Source organism: Zerene cesonia, chromosome 16 (assembly GCF_012273895.1).
Source record: "Zerene cesonia ecotype Mississippi chromosome 16, Zerene_cesonia_1.1, whole genome shotgun sequence".
Classification (NCBI taxonomy): domain Eukaryota; kingdom Metazoa; phylum Arthropoda; class Insecta; order Lepidoptera; family Pieridae; genus Zerene; species Zerene cesonia.
The window spans coordinates 574,678-594,036 of record NC_052117.1 but is presented as its reverse complement, the minus strand read 5'-3'; the positions used below and the strand labels follow the sequence as shown (position 1 = coordinate 594,036).

At 32.7% G+C, this 19,359-nt stretch overlaps 1 protein-coding gene across 1 annotated transcript in view; it reads right to left on the bottom strand.

Annotated features, from left to right (window-relative positions):
• The window catches only part of LOC119832813 (dopamine D2-like receptor), a 114,254-nt gene extending 102,811 nt beyond the window's left edge, over positions 1-11,443 (bottom strand). The window contains exon 1 of the mRNA XM_038356586.1: positions 11,321-11,443. The gene's annotated coding sequence lies outside the window, so the exon portion shown is untranslated. The remainder of the gene's footprint in view (positions 1-11,320) is intronic.
• Between the last annotated feature and the right edge of the window lie 7,916 nt (positions 11,444-19,359).

The following is a 19,359-nucleotide window of genomic DNA, read 5'->3' as shown; positions in this document are numbered from 1 at the left end:
ATGCGAGTATGAAGTCTAGTTCCGGCGTATCATTAAACGACATACAAATGATTGGACCTGCTATTCAAGGTGACTTAAGCAGTCATTCGAGTTCCGATTGACGCGTTCAAAATCATCGAAATCAAATTTTGCTAAAAGCATCCTATTAGCAGAATGAGTGCTTGACGTTTGACTATAGCCTTCGTTTCAACTACAAACTTAAAATTTAAATTGTATTTCGCAATTTATCGCTGTTTTAGTGTTATCTAGTAAAGATCTTTATAAATCTGCACTAAGTACTGATGTTTACTTTTCACTTTAGATGTGCCAACAGTGGGTTCTGAATTTTGAATTTAGATTGTTAAATAACTTGTCAAGCCAAAGGAAGTGTCGTTAAAGTATGAGTTTGCTTACACAGAAAATGTGTAAGCATATCTATCAGTTTCTAGATTTCTTAATGTAGCTTTGCGCAAAATAAAAAATAAAATAATAAAAAAATGGTTGCCTGTAAAGTCAGTTTTACGGGCGAAGATTTTACGTGACAACGTCTTTTTCTCGGTATAATATTTATTGATATGAATATTATTAAATTGCACAATAGGAACAAGGAATTGAATGAAAATAAGAATTGCACAAATTTTAACTATAGAAAATATATTTTGTTTACTAAAAAGACAGACAGAGACACAAGCTCGCGCCGATTCAATGCGCCTAATTCTCTAGTGCTGCGCGCGCGGCGGACCGATCATAGTTCGGTGACTCATCGTAACGTTACCGGGCGTAACACTTTTTCATGAGTGACTCCGAGCCGCAACCTAATTTAAGACGTTGTCACGTCAAAACAATTAAAATTGGAAACGGAAAATCCGGTTGCTAAATTGACGGATGGTTTTGAGATCATTATCAATAGGCGATAACACAATACCCAAACAAACAGCACAAAATTAGCCACAGACATAAATAGAAACTCACGGAGCGAGTACAAACTTATTAATTTACATTATACAAAACATGGAACTTCAATGAACGTGAAATGGTTGCCATGTTGAGTGACGTCACATTCAGGCTTTCATCCAGTTGCGAGCATGACGACCAAGAAGTTAGTAAGAAGTTATAGGGATGCCAGAGAGATACGTAAAATGAATATAAACTTTAATTATGTAATAAAAAATACGAATGCAAAATAACATATCATCAATGGAAGAAAACACAAAAAATACGATAATGTAAAAAACAAACAATTATGAATTTAAAAAAATTCGACCCCATTTTATGTTATCGGCCATCTTGAATTCCAAATTTGACATACAGTTTATTATTTAATTAGTCTAGCCAATTCAGATTATACCAATGTTGAGAAGCTGTAAAGAGACATTAATCCGAAACTCTGTGGTGGTCATCTTTGACCGAATTAAAAAACACAGCTTAGAACTACACGGAATCCGGCTTTCAAACGAATCTTTTGATTGCAGCAACGCTGTGAAAACTACATACATTCGCTCAAGTCCCTTAAAACGCACTTACACCGAGCCTGGTCTTTGTAAAATTGATTTGATTTACATAATCTTGTACAACTTTCCGGTTCAATTCTCAGCCCAAAGTTAGCAGAACTTATGGGCCTTTGAAGATTTGTGTTTTGGGATCTGTACTTATTAAATTGTTCGAATGACCTCAAAATTGTTTTGGCGATGCGAATGGAACATTTGGTTACCTACGAAATGTGACCTATGTGCTTTGAGACCATACTATTAAAGTTTGTAATTTGATTACGCTTCTATCCTTCAGAATTCGAGTTTGGTTGCGTAGTTGGTAATGAGTGTCCCATATGGCAAATGAAGCTTATATTGTAACTTTCTTTTGCCCTCGGCTCCGCACGCGTTAATTTCGGAGTATTTTAATAGATGTTATTATATATATAAACCTTCCTCTTGAATGACTCTATCTATTAAAAAAGAACTCAAAATCCGTTGTTTAGTTTTAAACATCTACGCATACATACATACAGAGAGACAGACGCGGCAAGCGAATTTGTTTTATGTAGTGATTAGTATTTTTAGCCAACTTCCAAAAGAAAAGGAGGTGGTTCTTTCTTCATGTATGTATTTTTTGTGCATGTTATAATTCGTAGTCAAAAGATTTTAATGTGAAGTAACAATAAATACAACAATAATTTATCAGATTTCATAATCGCTATTTATTTTCCTAAATTTTATATTTATAACCTTTTTATCTGTTACGTCTGTGTGGTCAATAGAAATTCTCATGCAAGTGAGATATGTCCTGTAAAATAGAATATGTCACTTACTGCCTCCAGATCAAAAAGTCAAAGATTCGAAACCAGACGAGCGTGCAAAAAATTCATTGATAATTTCGAAGTCGGTGAAGTCAATACCATAAAATCGCTCCGTTATAGCGTGAAATAAAGATAAACAAACACACTTTCACATTGATATCATGGCTGAGGAATATCGTACTATAATTATAATAATATATCGAATAGAGCGTATTCGGGGAAATTGCTAAACAATTTAGCATAACACCAAAACTCCATTATAATGATAACGAGCTAAAAGGATCAACTCAGCCCTCAGAACGTTAGAACCGCAAAATGAGTTCCTTGATGAGGTTTATTACAAAATAATTATCGTCAATGGGCGTTTCGTCTAACCGAAATAAACATCGACAATTTCTGCGGATGTTATTATGAAATTTCGACTTGTGAAACGGTTGTGGTGAAGTTTTATTGGTTGAACTAATCCTGTTTTGTGACTGTTATAGTAATTTTGACAGATCTAATTAGTTATCTAGCTTAATTTAGTCTTAGTAAATGAATACTTTTAATTTCCATGCATTTCGATTTATTTTATTAATTCGATTTATGGTTATACATACTAAAATTATAAGTGTGTTTGAGAAATGTTGTAATTATAGACAAAATTAGATCACGAGGCTGGTTTCAATATCGGGCTAAAAAAACTTCTACTATTATAGAACATACTAGCTGCGCCCCGCGGTTTCACCCGCGTAAGTCCGTATCCATTATTCCAGTTGTCCAGCTGTCTACATACCAAATTTTATTGCAATCGGTTCAGCAGTTTTTGCGTGAAAGAGTAACAAACACACGCACATCGTTACAAACTTTCGCATTCATAATATCAGTAGGACTAGTAAGATGTTATAGAACGTTAAAGATGGTTATTAAAATATAGAATTTTCATTAAAATAACTAAATGACATGAAAGTTTGGCCACACAGCTGCAGCTAATTATTACACAGGGTGTGTTTTATTTATGTTTTGTTATGCTTTTTCATCTTAAAAATTTACAAGCACAATTAATATATAAAACGGTGACTGACTGACTGATGTATCAACGCAAAGCCTAAAGTACTGGACCGACCGGGCTGAAAATTTGGCATGCAGATAGTGACTGACGTAGGCAATAAGAAAGGATTTTAAATACTATCACTATGGGGATAAAAAACCAAGCAAAGATATAAGTGTTTAAGCGCTTGTTCCTAATAAATTGCTACCTTACTGAACTAAGCTCTAGTTAAGTTAATTAATTTATTGAATTTAAAGCAATTTTTGTCGAGATCTAACCAGCCATATTAGTGTGATCGCTTTCCCATACTATTAATAGTTCTGCTTACCCCTCAGCTTTGAGAATAATTTATTTTTTTGATCACATTATATTTACTTATTTGTATAACAACGAGTGCAATAAATTTCTCTTTAGTTCATGAAAGACGTGGCTGGTAAAGACTTAACAAAGCATAGACATGATGCATGCAAAATCATAGCACGTGTGTACATTCTTAACTCTTTGTCGCTGTTATGGAGTACGTTGAGTGTAGTGTATAACCAGCCTAATCGACTGGAAATCACTTGTCACCGAAGTGATGTGATCACTGTGACACTAAAACCTGCGCTTCTGGCGAAATTCTTCGCAGTTTAATATTATTTATTTGAAATCTTTATATTATGCGAAAGTGTGTTTGCTTCTCTTTCTTTCGAATCGCAACAAAATTATTTTATGATAGGTTTTTAGTTCCGGAGATAGGAGGCTAGAGAGTAACATAGGCGACCGTGAAAAATCTCATTCTCATGGAAATTTCCTTAGACCAATCAGGCGATGCTGCGGGCGGAAAGCTAGTTGGCATAAAATTATTAAAATTTTCTACAGAGGTCATCCCCATAGGAGAAGGACTCCATAGAGCTACAATTCCTATGAAACAAACAAAGAATCACGCCAAACGCTTGAAAAACCACGGCATAGTCGAGTAAAAAATACAATATGTAATCCGATATATTGCATATTAATAATTATAAATATTAATAAACTTAAGAGCGCGCTTCGCGAATTGGACGACGTGCGGTATATCAATGCTTCAGAGTTTTGTTCGGTGAGTGGAAGAGCTGGAAGCACGGATCCTTTTCTTTTCCTGCCTTTCCCTTCCCAGTCTATCCTTTATACCCTCCAATCATCTCCTTAACCCTTAACCATTTAACGTGCATTTGCAGAGACATGAGGCATTTCATTGGTGGTGCTGGTCATCTAGCAACCTACCACCTTTTACCAACTATCACATAAAATAAAAGAATCCACAAATAATAGTCGTAATACAATGGTTGTACCCGACAATAAGAAAGCATTTCAATAGTCGTAAAAACCAATATCTTTTTGTACTGCACACAGAAACCTATTTACAAAACCTATTTCATATTGTGGTACAACTTTCGCTAAGACATAAATGCATTTGACATTAACTCGCTCCACGTGACTCTGGAACGTAACTGGTAGGTAGAAAGTTGGAGGGAATGTAACGGAGTTTTGCATAAGATATACAGTTTAGGATATCCTCAGGAAGATGGAGGTAAGAAATTCATGACATTTATGGCTAGTTACATAACTCCTGGATATGTTCTGTTTGGCTTATCTGGCGGTTATAATTAACAAATAAAGTATGGTAATGTAACTCGAAAAGTATCTATATCGGAAAGTTGTTAAACTGATTCTTAACCCTTTTAAATCTAAACTCACGTCTGTATGTGTGTCTGTATGTGGAATGGTAGCTCTCCAACGAGAGGGCCGTTTTGATTGTGGTGTTTTTATTTGAAGGCCAGTTTCCTTGCGATGATTCTTAGCTATGTTTGATGAAAATTATTCATAGATGGCGGCCAACACAAAATGTCGGATTATATATTTTTTCACAACTACCTTAATATGATATCATATTAAAGAAATTAACTGGTTAAATAAGGGGAAATAAATGCTTATATTATGAGCAGTATCAGAATAAAGTTTCCGAAATGTAACATTAATATTGCGAAAACAAATATAATATTTACAAGTTTTACAATATACAACCAGATACCAAATGATTTAAAAGAACTAGGAACAGAAAGCAATAATTTTATGCAGGCTAAGGTTGAAAATAGTTTAAATACTAATCAATCTATTCTATGATTGATGATGATTGATTACTATCAATTACAATTCACATGACTTTTTGAATCACAAATTGTTAAGTAATTGCTTGAAATCATAGAGGACACATTTAATAGTAGTAGATTTTGATGTATCAAGATTTATTATTGGGTGACATTTAAAACTATTGTAATATTCTCTAATAAAATATCATTTGGAACCTTCGCACGCCCAACTACGAGCAAAATGTGTTAGGTTTTAAGTTTCCAGCTTTACCTATCAGCTGTGTAATTTGTAATTACATTCAACTGCATTCAGCAAATAAAGTTAATTCCAATTTACTGTAATAATACTTGGTTATAAATAGGTTTAATTGGTTACTGTTCGTAAATCGGATTTCTGTCCGGGAAGTCTATTTAAAAGCTATCTAGTCCCTTCGAAGATTGACTGCAAAAAGATGGAATAAAATTTTTAATTGTCTTGTTATAAGTTCTTAGTTAAACTTCTTTCATAATAATTGTATATACGTACACTTCATTAAAATACATAGATAATAGCATTTTATTTTATTTCATTTTATGTGTATAATATTACTATATTAAAACTAAAACTCTTCACTTACTAGGAAAGAGATTTTTTGTGTATTACATCCTACTAATCCTTCCAACTAATATTATAAATGCGAAAGTTTGTAAGGATGCGTGTGTGTATGTTGCTCTTTCGCGCGAAAACTACTGAACCGATTGCAATGAAATTTGGTACGTAGATAGCTGGATAACTGGAATAAAATATAGGCAACTTTTCATCCCGATGTTCCTACGGTATACGGACTTACGCGGGTGAAACCGCGGGGCGCAGCTAGTATTATATAAACGCGATTTAATCAATACATAATAATTTAAACTGATGTATTGACATTACACTCTATATAGAGCTTTGTCACATGAAGTAAAATGTAGATATAAAGCAATAAAACACACACAGGAATTTTATAGTGCTTCAAGTAGTCATCAATGACATTTATACATCTTTATCTACTATAAAATTATAAAAATTCCGTCGTCATTCATTTAAATTGATTTTATAAAAAAATATGCCTGCAAAATCGAGTAAATAGAATGCAGATATTAAATATCAGCATATTTTTTTTTGTTTCATTCATCTTCATTATTTCAAATCAATCACATGTTTTACAAATGAGATTTTTTTAAAAAGTTTGTAAATATTAATAGATATTTCACATTAAGTATTTGAACACATTATATATTATTATAAGAAATATTCGTAATAAAGGGACAGTCCTTTCGACTGTATTAAAGGCCGTCTAGAGATATTGTATCACTCTTTTATTAACTTTACCTGTATGTTTGTAACCGACTCCCTTTGACTTGATTTTGACTTACTTCAAATGTACAAATCAAGAATCCGTGACAATACAATAATTTCAGAAGTATTACTTATTATCCTGTTTAGGATTGCATTAAATAATTTCCTTACGTAAAGTCTATATAGAAGCAAATGAGTCAATTTATTTTATTCTATCATCAAAGTGTGTTTTAACAATATTTATTATTAATGTTTATTTAATATGTAAGTTATTATAAAGTGTTATAGGTCATAGATAATGTTTGTCCATTTTCTCTTCTATAAACATCAGTCCTTTTGTATTTCCGGACCTATGTACATTCTGCACCCTACAAAAACACGTGTGTAAAAACCACAGATTTTTAATTATCCTGCCACGTACAGTTTCTAAGCCGTAATGTATTGTGAAAGCTGAGCATGCCTCCGTACGAATTGGGTCACACTACAGTCTGTTTTAAAAGAAGCTTCAAATAAATTATTTTTGAGTTTGAGTTTGACATTGTGATGTACAATATGGGTTAGATGATAACTCTAGAAGCGCCCATATTTTCCAATATGCATCGGTTATATGATCTGTATTAATTAACATGTAATGTCTAGAATGTTTGTATGCTTGTGTGTTTATATGTATCTGACTCCCTTAAACTCGAATCTTACCCACCTAAAACGGACAGATTGAATTCAAACTTTGTACATTTACTAGGGATCGGTGACAATGTCATAATTTCATGAGTTTATATTGTTAGCCTGATTAGGATCGTTATAACTACATAAATTCATTCATTCATTCATTTAATCATTTTCAGCAATAAGATTCAAATAGCAGAAAAATTAATATTAAAAGTCACTGAGAGTATCCATCTATATATATCAGGCGTGAACAGATGTACCGATTTCTAAAAGTCTTCCACCATCGGAAAGCTGCAACTACACTGAGCGCTATAGGCTATATATGTACCACGGGTGAAACCGGGACGAACAGCAGAACAGCAACAGTATAGAGACATCTGTTTCGGTTTGCTAAAAAAAAAATAAAAAAATAAAATAAAATATAGTATCCTCAAATTGTGGCTGAGACAACGAGTAATAGAAAAAGTTTTTTTTTCACTCTGAATTCCAAGTTTAAAGATCGCCACATTGATCTTGTAAGTCCGATAAGTCTTTTTCACAGGACACATATCTGAATGCTCAGAAAATAAAGGTTTCTGCAAAGCTGTAGTTAAGTCGTCATCAGCCCATATGTCCTTGCAGGGACACGGGCCTTCTATGACAGTTCCGGCTATAATCCACCACGTTAGCCAAGAGAGAATTGGCAGATGTCACATGCCGACAAACTTTTGATTTCACGATGTTTTGCACCGTATCGAGTAATGGAGATATTATAAATAATTAACTATATCTGTAGAGAATTATATGAATCTATACACAAAACAACTTAATAACTTTTTCCTACTGTACACAAACTTGATTCATATTTAATTCGACTTCAAAGTGCTGGAAGCGTGAAGTTAATTAAGAATTTGTGGCTATTTAAAGAACTTTATTGTTAACGTTTTTAATTTATAATCACCCCAATCAGCACTCTCTTTCACACTACATTTGTGTGATATGAGAAAGAGAGATACAAATATAAAGTACGTGTTCATTGTGTTCTTGTAAAAGTAAATAAATGTAACACTATCTCACGCCGTTCGTAACAAAAGAATGAGACAGCTAATTTATTTACCATTCAACTTGACCATTGTGGGGGCACTTGGTACTTAATTTAAAGTTGTAACTATAAATTTTTATGTACAAATCTTTGCGTAATATTTCTAGTTTTTATAATATGAGCTTTTTGTTATGGGATAAAATAAAATAAAAATTAAAGTTGTAAAAGTTATGAAAAGGTTGGAGTTTTATTACCATAAATATAGAAGTTAGGGATGGTTGAGCTACATAATAAATTGCAGGTACTTTTGAATTTTATCATTATATTTATTCACTAGACGCTCTATCAAGATTCCTGTTTTATCCCAAGGGAGTATTTAATCGGGATAAAGAGTATCCTATCACCCAAGTCAGCTCATACCCTGTCTCTATACCAAGTTTTATCAAAATTCGTTCAGTAGTTTCAGTGTGATTGACGGACAAACAACAAACAAACTTTTACATTTATAATATTAGTGTGATTAATAGATTTATATTGTTTATATCCAACATATTGCATCACTGCTATCGACACAATAGCTTACAGGTAACTTTTAAAACCAACAGGTTCCTACAGATTCAACACTTACAACATATTAAAATAGTTATCCTATGTACACCCAACAATTTATTAAAAATTGACTTTAAACCAATTCTAGAAATAATAAGACTATTTATTATATAAAACGATTTATATTTTAGAAATCTGATTTGATTCGTTTTATATTCACCAAGGTCCCTAACTCGTGACCTCCCTTTGTGATGTCTAATCTTACCCCTACACCAATGACTTATGTATGCCATTAGTCCAAGTGTCGCTATACTAAAAGAGTAAGTTTTCAAGTTATCCAGTTGACATACTTAGAGCACACTTAAAGTTAGAGGCCGCGTGTGTTCCGGTGATTGATAAATTGCCATTGTTTCTGTAAGACATGAAAAATGACGTGAAAGAGTTATTAATTATTAAAGAGAATATTTTCGTATTGCTTTGAAAGTGTCTTTTTCACTTGATAAAATTGTTTTTGTACTTTATAATTCAAAGAAACATTCATGTATTTTCTTGTATTTGATTTTACGCACATTTTAGAAATTAAAAACTTTTTAACGGATCAGTCTCCCCGTGACCACGCTCGCTGTGAAGTGTTCGAAATGTCGGGTTAATAATATAATGAATAAATCGCGTTTAAAATCCGTTAAAAAGTTTTTAATTTCTAAACATTCATGTATATTGTTTGTAAAATTAAATGCCACACGATACCTACATCGCGCAATAAACTTTTTTTGTGTAGCAATAATAACAAATTTAATCATTTAATTAAGTTAATTCCTTTATTTATCCATTAATTAGCAAGAAAATTAAATTATCTATTGGTATGGTTAACCGGTTAAACAACCTAGTCCTTAATTTGTATAAAAAGTATGCCTAAACTACCTATACCTATGAAATGTAATAAATTCAATTAGCAAAGATCGTACACAAAGAATCACGTCTATCGGTTTAAAGTCAACAGACATACCGAGTAACAAAACAAAGAAGAAACAATTGAGAATCACTTTCATTTTTGGGAGCGTTGGTTAAAAAGGAAAATGGCGGACTAAAACGCTGACACGCGAACCGCATCAGCTATCCGTTATAATTATATTAAAATAATTTGAGTGGATTTTGCGTGGCGCTTAAAATGATGATTTCTTTTATATATTCACATATTCATTCAATGAAATAAAGATTTCATTATTTTATTTTTATGTTGTTTTTTATTTAAATAAATAATACAAAAACACAAACACAAAAATAAAACTTGTACCAAAAAAAAACGGGAGATACCGCACAGAAGGCGGCCTTATCACTTATAAGTGATCTCTACCAGGCAACCAACTTAAAAATAGATAGCAACATAAAAGGAGGATTTCATATGTATTCTATAAAACGTATGTTCACAAAACATATTATCGTATAAGTATAGAGCAAAGCTTATAGTATTTAAACCCTATTGACACATAATATTTGAGTAACGAAAGTAAATTCGAGAAATTCTCGTGAAGGCCAAGACACTTTGGGATATCAGCGACATTGAAATGAGTGATATTTAAAACATATCCATAAAATTCATGTATTCGAAGTATACAATTTTATGTAAGACAAAAAATAAAAACTTATAAATCAAAACTTCGGAAATCGTTATGAAGCAAACCTTATTACAGATCATAGAATTGTCTTGGTTGCTACCGAATTTTCCGTAACTTTTGAAAACACATTAGCTAGTTTCTAGTTGTAGGAAAAATAAATAATAGTGATAGATTGTCCATAACTTATTGTAGCGTTTATTGGCTTAACTATTTACATTATTAAAATCCTTGCTTCACAAAGTTGGGTATATTTTTGCAAATAAAAAAAAAATATTAGCACTCATTTTCATCACATTGAAAAAATCGCATTGAAAAAATAGCAAAAAGGTTAAATAATTTAACTACTTCAGGGATTTAAATGTATACAGAAAAACCCTAGTATAGCATTTTTTAAAAGTCCCTTATATTACTCGTAATTTGTATTTGGACACATACATTAGATAGTACATTTCACGTTTAAAATCTATAAGAAAAAGTAACGGAGAAACTCCCTCGCACATTACCGCTAGTAATATAATAAATATACGATCTTAAATGATCATACAAAAAGGGGACACTTACATAGTTCCCAGTAATTTGAATACTTAACCTAAAAATATATAAACTGTTATAATAATAAATAGAAAATGTCATAAATAAACGTATTATAAAACCGTTAAAAACTTATACATTAACACGAGTTATAGCTCTTAAAATCTTAGTAATAATTAAAAAAAAAGCAACAAACTCACCCACACTATCCCAAATAATAGCTCCACAACACACTTCACCAAGTAACTTCAAAAATTTTCTATCAAATTGACGTTTTCGCGAATTATCTACGAGTTTTTCAGCTGAAACTTTCGGAATCCTAGCTCCTTTCAGCTAGTTCGAACACCGACTGACGGGACCCTCGGAATTCTTACAATTTTCCCGCGCACATGCGCTGATCGTTCACAACTTTTTAAATCTTTTTTTTTTACAATAAAAAGGTTCTATTATTGAAAGCAATTTTTAGATTTCAAATTAAGAAATTCACTTACAAAAATCGAACACAATTCTTGGCGCGGACAGCGCGAAGATGGCTGCTCTAGAATATGAGTCCGATCTCAGATTAACTTATGCAATAACAACTAAAATTATAATTTTACTGTTTTAATTGTAAATATTTATTGTTATTTAATAAGAATAAATCTTTACCAAAAAGGTTACCTACGTTCCTAGTGGAAGGTATCATTCCAAATTTTGGAAGGGTAAATGACTCTGAACTTCAATCAAACAAAAAAAAAATCACGTCAATCCTTTGAAACCCACGGAGTTATCAAGTAATAAAAAAGTACAGTCAAATTTAGAACCTTTTTGGAATGTCGGTTGAATTTAACTCGCAAAATCATCATATACAGATAAATATTTATGTAATATCAAAGAATATAAACTCAATCCATATGAAAGTATTGAAATTCCTTCTCTAATGGTCTCATCATAAGATACCAGTGTTGCAGAAACTATGATCGTGAATTTTAATACTCAAAATGGTTCAAATGGACTTAACTTCATGTTTATTTTTTCTATCAGTTTTTTATTTTAATTGTATTCTATTATATCAAATACAAGTTTATAAAATTGTCTTCATAATGAATATCAAACCTGGAACTTGTATAACGAAACATAAACTCACATATCACTGCACGAGGTGAGATTAATCAATAATTATTCAAAGTCATGTTTGTGAAAAAGGCAACGGCCTGTACGCATAGGGATAAAAAATACACAATAGATTGATTTTCGTTTGAACAATAGCTTACAAACATCCATACATCCACACATACATCATCCCTCGTCAATCTACCTAATTCTGACATACATCCCCAAACAGCCATAGTCACCTTTCAACTTTTTGAATAAAACCAACTTTTACAGACAGAAAAATTGTTGAAAAGCCGTCAGCATTCTCCAACCAAAAATCGACTTTACTTGCTGGATACAGCGTTCCTTTTCCACGAGCATATAAAGATAATTTGACAGTATATGAATTTACATATAGCAGATTTATTTCGCCCGTGATAATATCTTAGATTTATATCGCTACCTAGAATATGAGTCCTTTATAGTCATATTATGTAATACGAAGGGAAAAGCTACTGAAAACGTTGATATAATTTATATTCATATTTATCTTAGACCATTACTGTTTTCGGTTGAATTCATGCGTCCTAAGAGGGTTTTAGGATGTAGTGTAGTGGTTAGTTACTTATACAAACACAAAACAACAAATGAATAAAATAATACTAAGCGAATGAAAACGGTATAAGATATAAGTTCTGCCATGACATAAATTCTTAATGTTTTTTCTGAGTAACATCTCTGTTTAAGTAAAAATGGCGAAGTGTATTGTTTTTATATTACTATTATTATTACACGAACTTCTAACTATTAACTAGCCACGGTAATTTACGAAACATCACGAAATATTTCCCGTCAAAAAGTCTAACTAGTTATATGAAGCTAATGATAATAACGCCAATAGCAATATGGTAACTTTCTCTAGTACAGGAAAATACGAGAAAATTAGTTAAAATTTCCAGAATTGGAAATCCAATAGAACAAGAGTAGATATTAATCGTTTCCAGAAAAGATGGAATTCCGTATTCAACCCTGTGTCGCCAGCAAAGCGACTAAAGGAAAGCCTTCCTGCGATCCCGCTCTGGAAATGTCAGGTTGAAATATTCCTTTGATTGGACATTGCAGTAAAAGCGTAGTAGCAAGATGTCATTATAGAAGAGTCTGAGAGAGTTTGCGAAATAAATGCGATGTTTCTTCTTTTAATTATACGTAGGGTACGTAACTAATGTTTAATGTTATAATTAATGAATAAATTTTGTATGTGGGAGTCGTGCACGCTTCGGCACGAATTGAGCAAGCTCGCGACGGTGAAGTACCACACACCCACGCAAAACCGGCGTGAAAAATCGGTGAGTGGGGGATCCGGAGTCCCACATCCTTTTCCTTACCCTTTCCAGTCCTTTTCTTTATACTTCTCGTCAATCCTTTTTTAATCTCTGCCCAATTTAAAGTCGGCAATACATTTGTAGAGGCGTATGGTCATTGACCTTATGCCTCTCCAAATGTTCATGGGCGGTGGTAGCGATTACGATCAGGCGACCCACCAGCTCCATTGACGACTGTGACATAAAAAAACACGGTAACAACTTAAAGAAAGACAACGTAAAGAAACATGTTAATCGTATACTCTTTCAAAATCATTTATTACCCATTCGGTGGGTCACGAAGAAAAATGATTTATAGGTGTTGTGTAAACACAGATTTAGTTCAAACTACAAAATGAACAAAACTTTATTACGTTTTGAACTAAATCTGTGTACACTTAAAGCCAGCGGGCAAAGTTGGGTAAAAAGGAGTATGTACGAGAAATTTTGAAAGAATAGAACAAATTTGATCACGAGGCACGATTCGAACCTGCGTTTCTTGCCTAACCGTAGCAAGGCAAGAAACGCAGGTTCGAATCCTGCCTCGTCATCAAATATTTTCTATTCTTCCAAAATTTCTGATTTATAAAGCATTTCAATGCTATAAAACTAAAAATTAAAAAAAGGAGTATGTACGTTTGTATGTTATCAACATACAAACATACAAGTGAAACAAAAGCGTGGTAATATTGGACCCTTAATACTGCTGCTAATAAAAAGAAATTTAATATGTATTCTAAAATTGTAATAAATTTCATCCCTTCAGCTTATTTGCAATAAAAATACACCCTCACAAACTTTAACATTCTCAAAACGTATGTTATATGATCCTTGCATAAGAATGCAAACTGAAACCAAAATATATGAAGCGGTGAAGGAAAACATCGTGAGGATACCGGCATGTCCACGAATCAAAAGTTTGTCGACATGTGACGTCTGTCAAGTCGCATTTGGCCAGCGTGGTGGATTATGGCTTGAACCCTCATAAGAGGCTTGTGTCACTGCAGCGGGAACATGTATGGGTTGATAATGATATTGATAATAAGATTTTTTATACTGCACCTCAAACTTTTTATCTTTAAAGTTACGTTATTAAATACTATAAATACTAGCTGCGCCCCGCGGTTTTACCCGCGTTTGTCCGTATCCCGTAGGAATATCGGAATAAAAAGTTACCTATATGTTATTCCAGTTGTCCAGCTATCTACGTACCAAATTTCATTGCAATCGGTTCAGCAGTTTTTGCGTGAAAGAGCAACAAACACACACTTACATCCTTACAAACTTTCGCATTTATAAGATCAGCAGGACTTACCACCGTTTTCCAAAGCAGTCCCTACAGAGAAGAGCCATCAAGAAACTCTGTACTTGCTCTTTTAAATAACAAAATTAACAATTAACTTATACTAAATATATACATGCAACTGACCTTGTCGCAATTATGAAAGCAATTTTTCCCTTCCACGTCTAAATCAGTTCATATTAACACAAATTTCTCCCTTCCATAAATAGCAGAGTGAACAAGTGTAGTCCTTAATTCATTTAAAAGTGACATTTCACGTGGATAAGAGTGGTAGGATTTAATTGCATCTTCTATGTAGCCTGCTTCGTAATAACGCTGGTAAACTGTTTGACGGAACAGTAAAACTATGGACCTGCCGTATTCTGCTTTTTGATCGGATATATCTAAAATTTGTGATAAGTTCGCTGAATAATGTACCTATATTTTTTGTTTGCTATGAAATGCTATTTAAACTAGAAGAATAAATCACTATCAAGTTCTGTCTCATAGTGACAAAATGCTAAATTTCTAAATTATATAATAAATCGTATTTTAGTGTAATCCTACTAATATTCTAAATGCGAAAGTATGTAAGGATGTGTGTTTGTTGCTCTTTCACGCAAAAACTACTGAACCGATTGCAATGAAATTTGGTAGATAGCTGAACAACTGGAATCACATATAAGTAACTTTTTATCCCGATATTCGTACGGGATACGGACATACGCGGGTGAAACCGCGGGGGGCAGCTAGTAATATCATACAATCGAGCACTACGTATTGTCACGTCTTGCTAGCTACACATCCCATGTTGGTTTTGAAAACAAAAATATAACCTATACGCTCTGTTTGGCCTGGAAACGATATCGACTGAGCCAAACACACAAACACGATACGTTTATCTGTACCCGTTATTCCGATTATTATGCAATACGAGTTTTATTGTTCGTTTCAAGCTCCGTAAAATATCCAAGTATAAGTATTTATTATTTAAAAGCCTTATCAATCCAAAGCGCACATTGTAATGTCACCTTGACATTTAGTTCAGTCCCTTGAAAGGAACGAACTTTTCTGTGAAATATTTAATAATTGTCATTTTTCAATAGGTCCGATAGATTAATAGGGTTCCGTACTGAAAGGGTAAGAGAGTAAGAGGTATCTTCGCGTCTGTCCGTTCGTCTGTGTGTCTGTCTGTCTGTCGGTCTCATGAACCGGGAAACGTGATAAATATGATGGGTGACCAATTTCGTTTGTATGATAGATTTGTATGGTAGTTTAGTGCCAGTCCGATTCACACTTAACCGATTTTATTTTTTATTATTGCATACCACAACGACGCATAGTTAACGACGCCTATTAAGATAGAGATTAAAGATTAAATAAAACGGCTGCTTAATCTAGTTACGTGTGAAATATACTAAAATTACGAAACATTAAATATAAACAAACTCTTATGCCATCAATTTTTTCTCATGAGTTGTGTAAATGAATCCTATCCTACTAATATTATAAATGCGAAAGTTTGTGAGGATGGATGTGCATATGTGTATATTTGTTACTCTTTCCGCAAAATCTAATGAACCGATTGCAATTAAATTTGGTACGTAGATAGCTAGACAACTAAGGATAGAATAACACAGGCAAACTATTTATCCCGATATTCCTACGAGACACGTACTCACGCGAGTGAAACTGCGGGGCGCAGCCAGTATTGTATATTTTTAAAATCCAAATCGGTTAATTAGGTTATGAGGTGTAGATTGTGTAACTAACACCACTTACGATATATATATATATATATATATATATATATAGTATATATATATATATATATATATATATATATATATATATATATATATATATATATATATATATATATATATATATATATAGATTTGATAAATACTTTTTAATCGTCATATCGCACAAAATCAGTTTTTACCGGAACACAGTTTTTACAGGAAGAAACTCTGTAGTTGCTCTTTTCAAATCAAATCAATTATTACATTTTCAAGTCTGTTTCGGAAATAACTTGAAACGTTGTATAACGTGACCTACGTTATTATTCATAACAGCAGTATTTTATAAAATTAGTTGTTTCCGTAACTTTTCCTTTGATTCAGCATCTATTGTTTATCTTAGTGAACGTACCATTATCATCAGTTCAGACGTTGCAGAGGTTATCGCTAACCTACAACCAGAATGCAAGTCACATAAAAAATACTGTATGCTAATATCATATCATACATACAACCAAAAGTGTTCTTGTGTGTGTATCTTGTAAATGACTATTAAAAGCACAGCTATTTTAAAATCATAGACAGACTCTTCAAATATATCTTGGTAAATATTATTGTTTGATAATCTATGATCTCTGCTAGATTTACATTGATTCGTAATTGTTTCATATACAGAAGTACGGCGTGATACAGTATCATGCGAATGCTACTGTGTTTGTGAAGGGGAGACGAGGGTCCATTTTTCTCATCTCTCTCATGTTCTCACTTTTCCTAGTCCATTCTTCCTTGCCTGTCATAAATTTTTCTTTTCCCTTTAACCTTTAGAAGCGACCAACGCAATCGCAAAGGCATTATTTCTGCGAGTGCTCTTGGGCAGTGCTAATCAGATTCAGGTGAACCGCCTGCTATAATATGAAATATTGTAAGTATGTTTATTATGTATTCCAATCAGATTTTATTGCACAAAAACATCGATAAAGCGAAACACGTGTGCCTATAACGAATTTAGTCCCCAGAATGGCGGGAAATAATTAAATATGCGACGATAATCGTGACATATTGTCAGATAAAAGTATTTGCGATTCCATCAATTATGCGCTAATATTAACAAATTAAGACACTGGAAACTTTATTTTTTTATTTAAATTGTTTTGATAAATTTATGGTTACTTATCGGTTGGTTTTTATTTTGATTGGTAAACTAAAACCTTCATTTTTTAAACCAGCTGCGCCCCGCAGTTTCACCCGCGTAAGTCCGTATCCCGTATCGATATCGGGATAAAAAGTTACCTATATGGTATTCCAGTTGTCCAGCTATCTACGTACCAAATTTCATAGCAATCGGTTCAGCAGTTTTTGCGTGAAAGAGCAACAAAAACACACACATCCTTACAATCTTTCGCATTTATACTATTAGCAGGATTTCGTGGCCTCATATCGTCGATCTGTGGGATCGTAAATCCCAAAAAGATTGAGCTATTTAAACGAGATTTGAATAAGAATATAGTACATAGAAGATTTATTTGATATTTGATTCGGCTGATATATCACCCGAAGTTATTCCTCATGTAAATTAACATCGAAATTCAAGCTTGAATCTCAAACTATCAATATACCAAACTTTATAAAAATAGGCTCTTCATTTTAGTTAAATACACATACATAACGCTATTATGTATAGATTGTTTTGACCCTGGTGTTAATGCAGATATAAATTCTTTCAAAGAAAAACAGTTTGCAATTTTATGTCGTGAAAGAATTTCTCATGAAACTATGATAACTGGTATTTAATTTACAGAAACAATTTCTGTTTTTAAATGCGCCTTGAATATTTCTATTTAAAATGTATTCAGCATTCTGTTCAATTTATTTTTCAGGTTCATTATTCTGTATGCTTAAACTGTATATTTTTATGAATATACTAGCTGCACCCGGAAAACGCTGTTCTGCCTTACTCTGATCATTTAGGGGGATGAAAAATAGATGTTGGCCGATTCTCATCGATACCGGATATGCACAAAAAATTTCATCAAAATCGGTCAAGCCGTTTCGGAGGAGTGTGGCAACGAAAACTGTGTGAGAATTTTATATATTAGATGATATGTTTTGGATTATTTTCATCTTATGAAAAACGTTTGTTCATATAATTTATAAAATAATTTTGATAAAGTTTTATTAGTACAAATAATGACTTGCGGTCCGCCCCGAGTACGACCGTGGTACAAATAGTGTATATTATATTACTCATGATCACATATGAGGCAGAGAAATAATTTTTAAAATCAGTGTGCTGTTCCTGAGCTTAGCGCGTTCAAACAAACAGACTCTTCAGCTTTATATTATTAGTATATATCATTTAATATTGAAGATTATTAGATACAAAAATGTTAAAAATTTGTAATGTCCATGGAAAGTTACAATAATGAGATTTCAGATTAGAAAATTATTGATTTAATATTTATTACATACATTGACAAATTGTTTCGAAAGTTTTCGATTATATCATATTCAGAAAGTCATTAATTGTGACGATTTATATTAAACGACAATCAAGCAAAAATTCTATGAATATCAAATCTATAATTGATATTACTGAAACATTGAACCATAATAAAAACAATATTATTATTTTTTTTATGTTACAGTCGGCAATGGAGCTGGTGGGTCGGCTGATGGTAAGCGCTACCACCGCCCGTGAACATTTGGAGAGGCGTATAGTCAATTGCAGGCCTTTCGCTTCTACAATTAATGGATTGCCGACTTTAATTGGGAAAGGATTA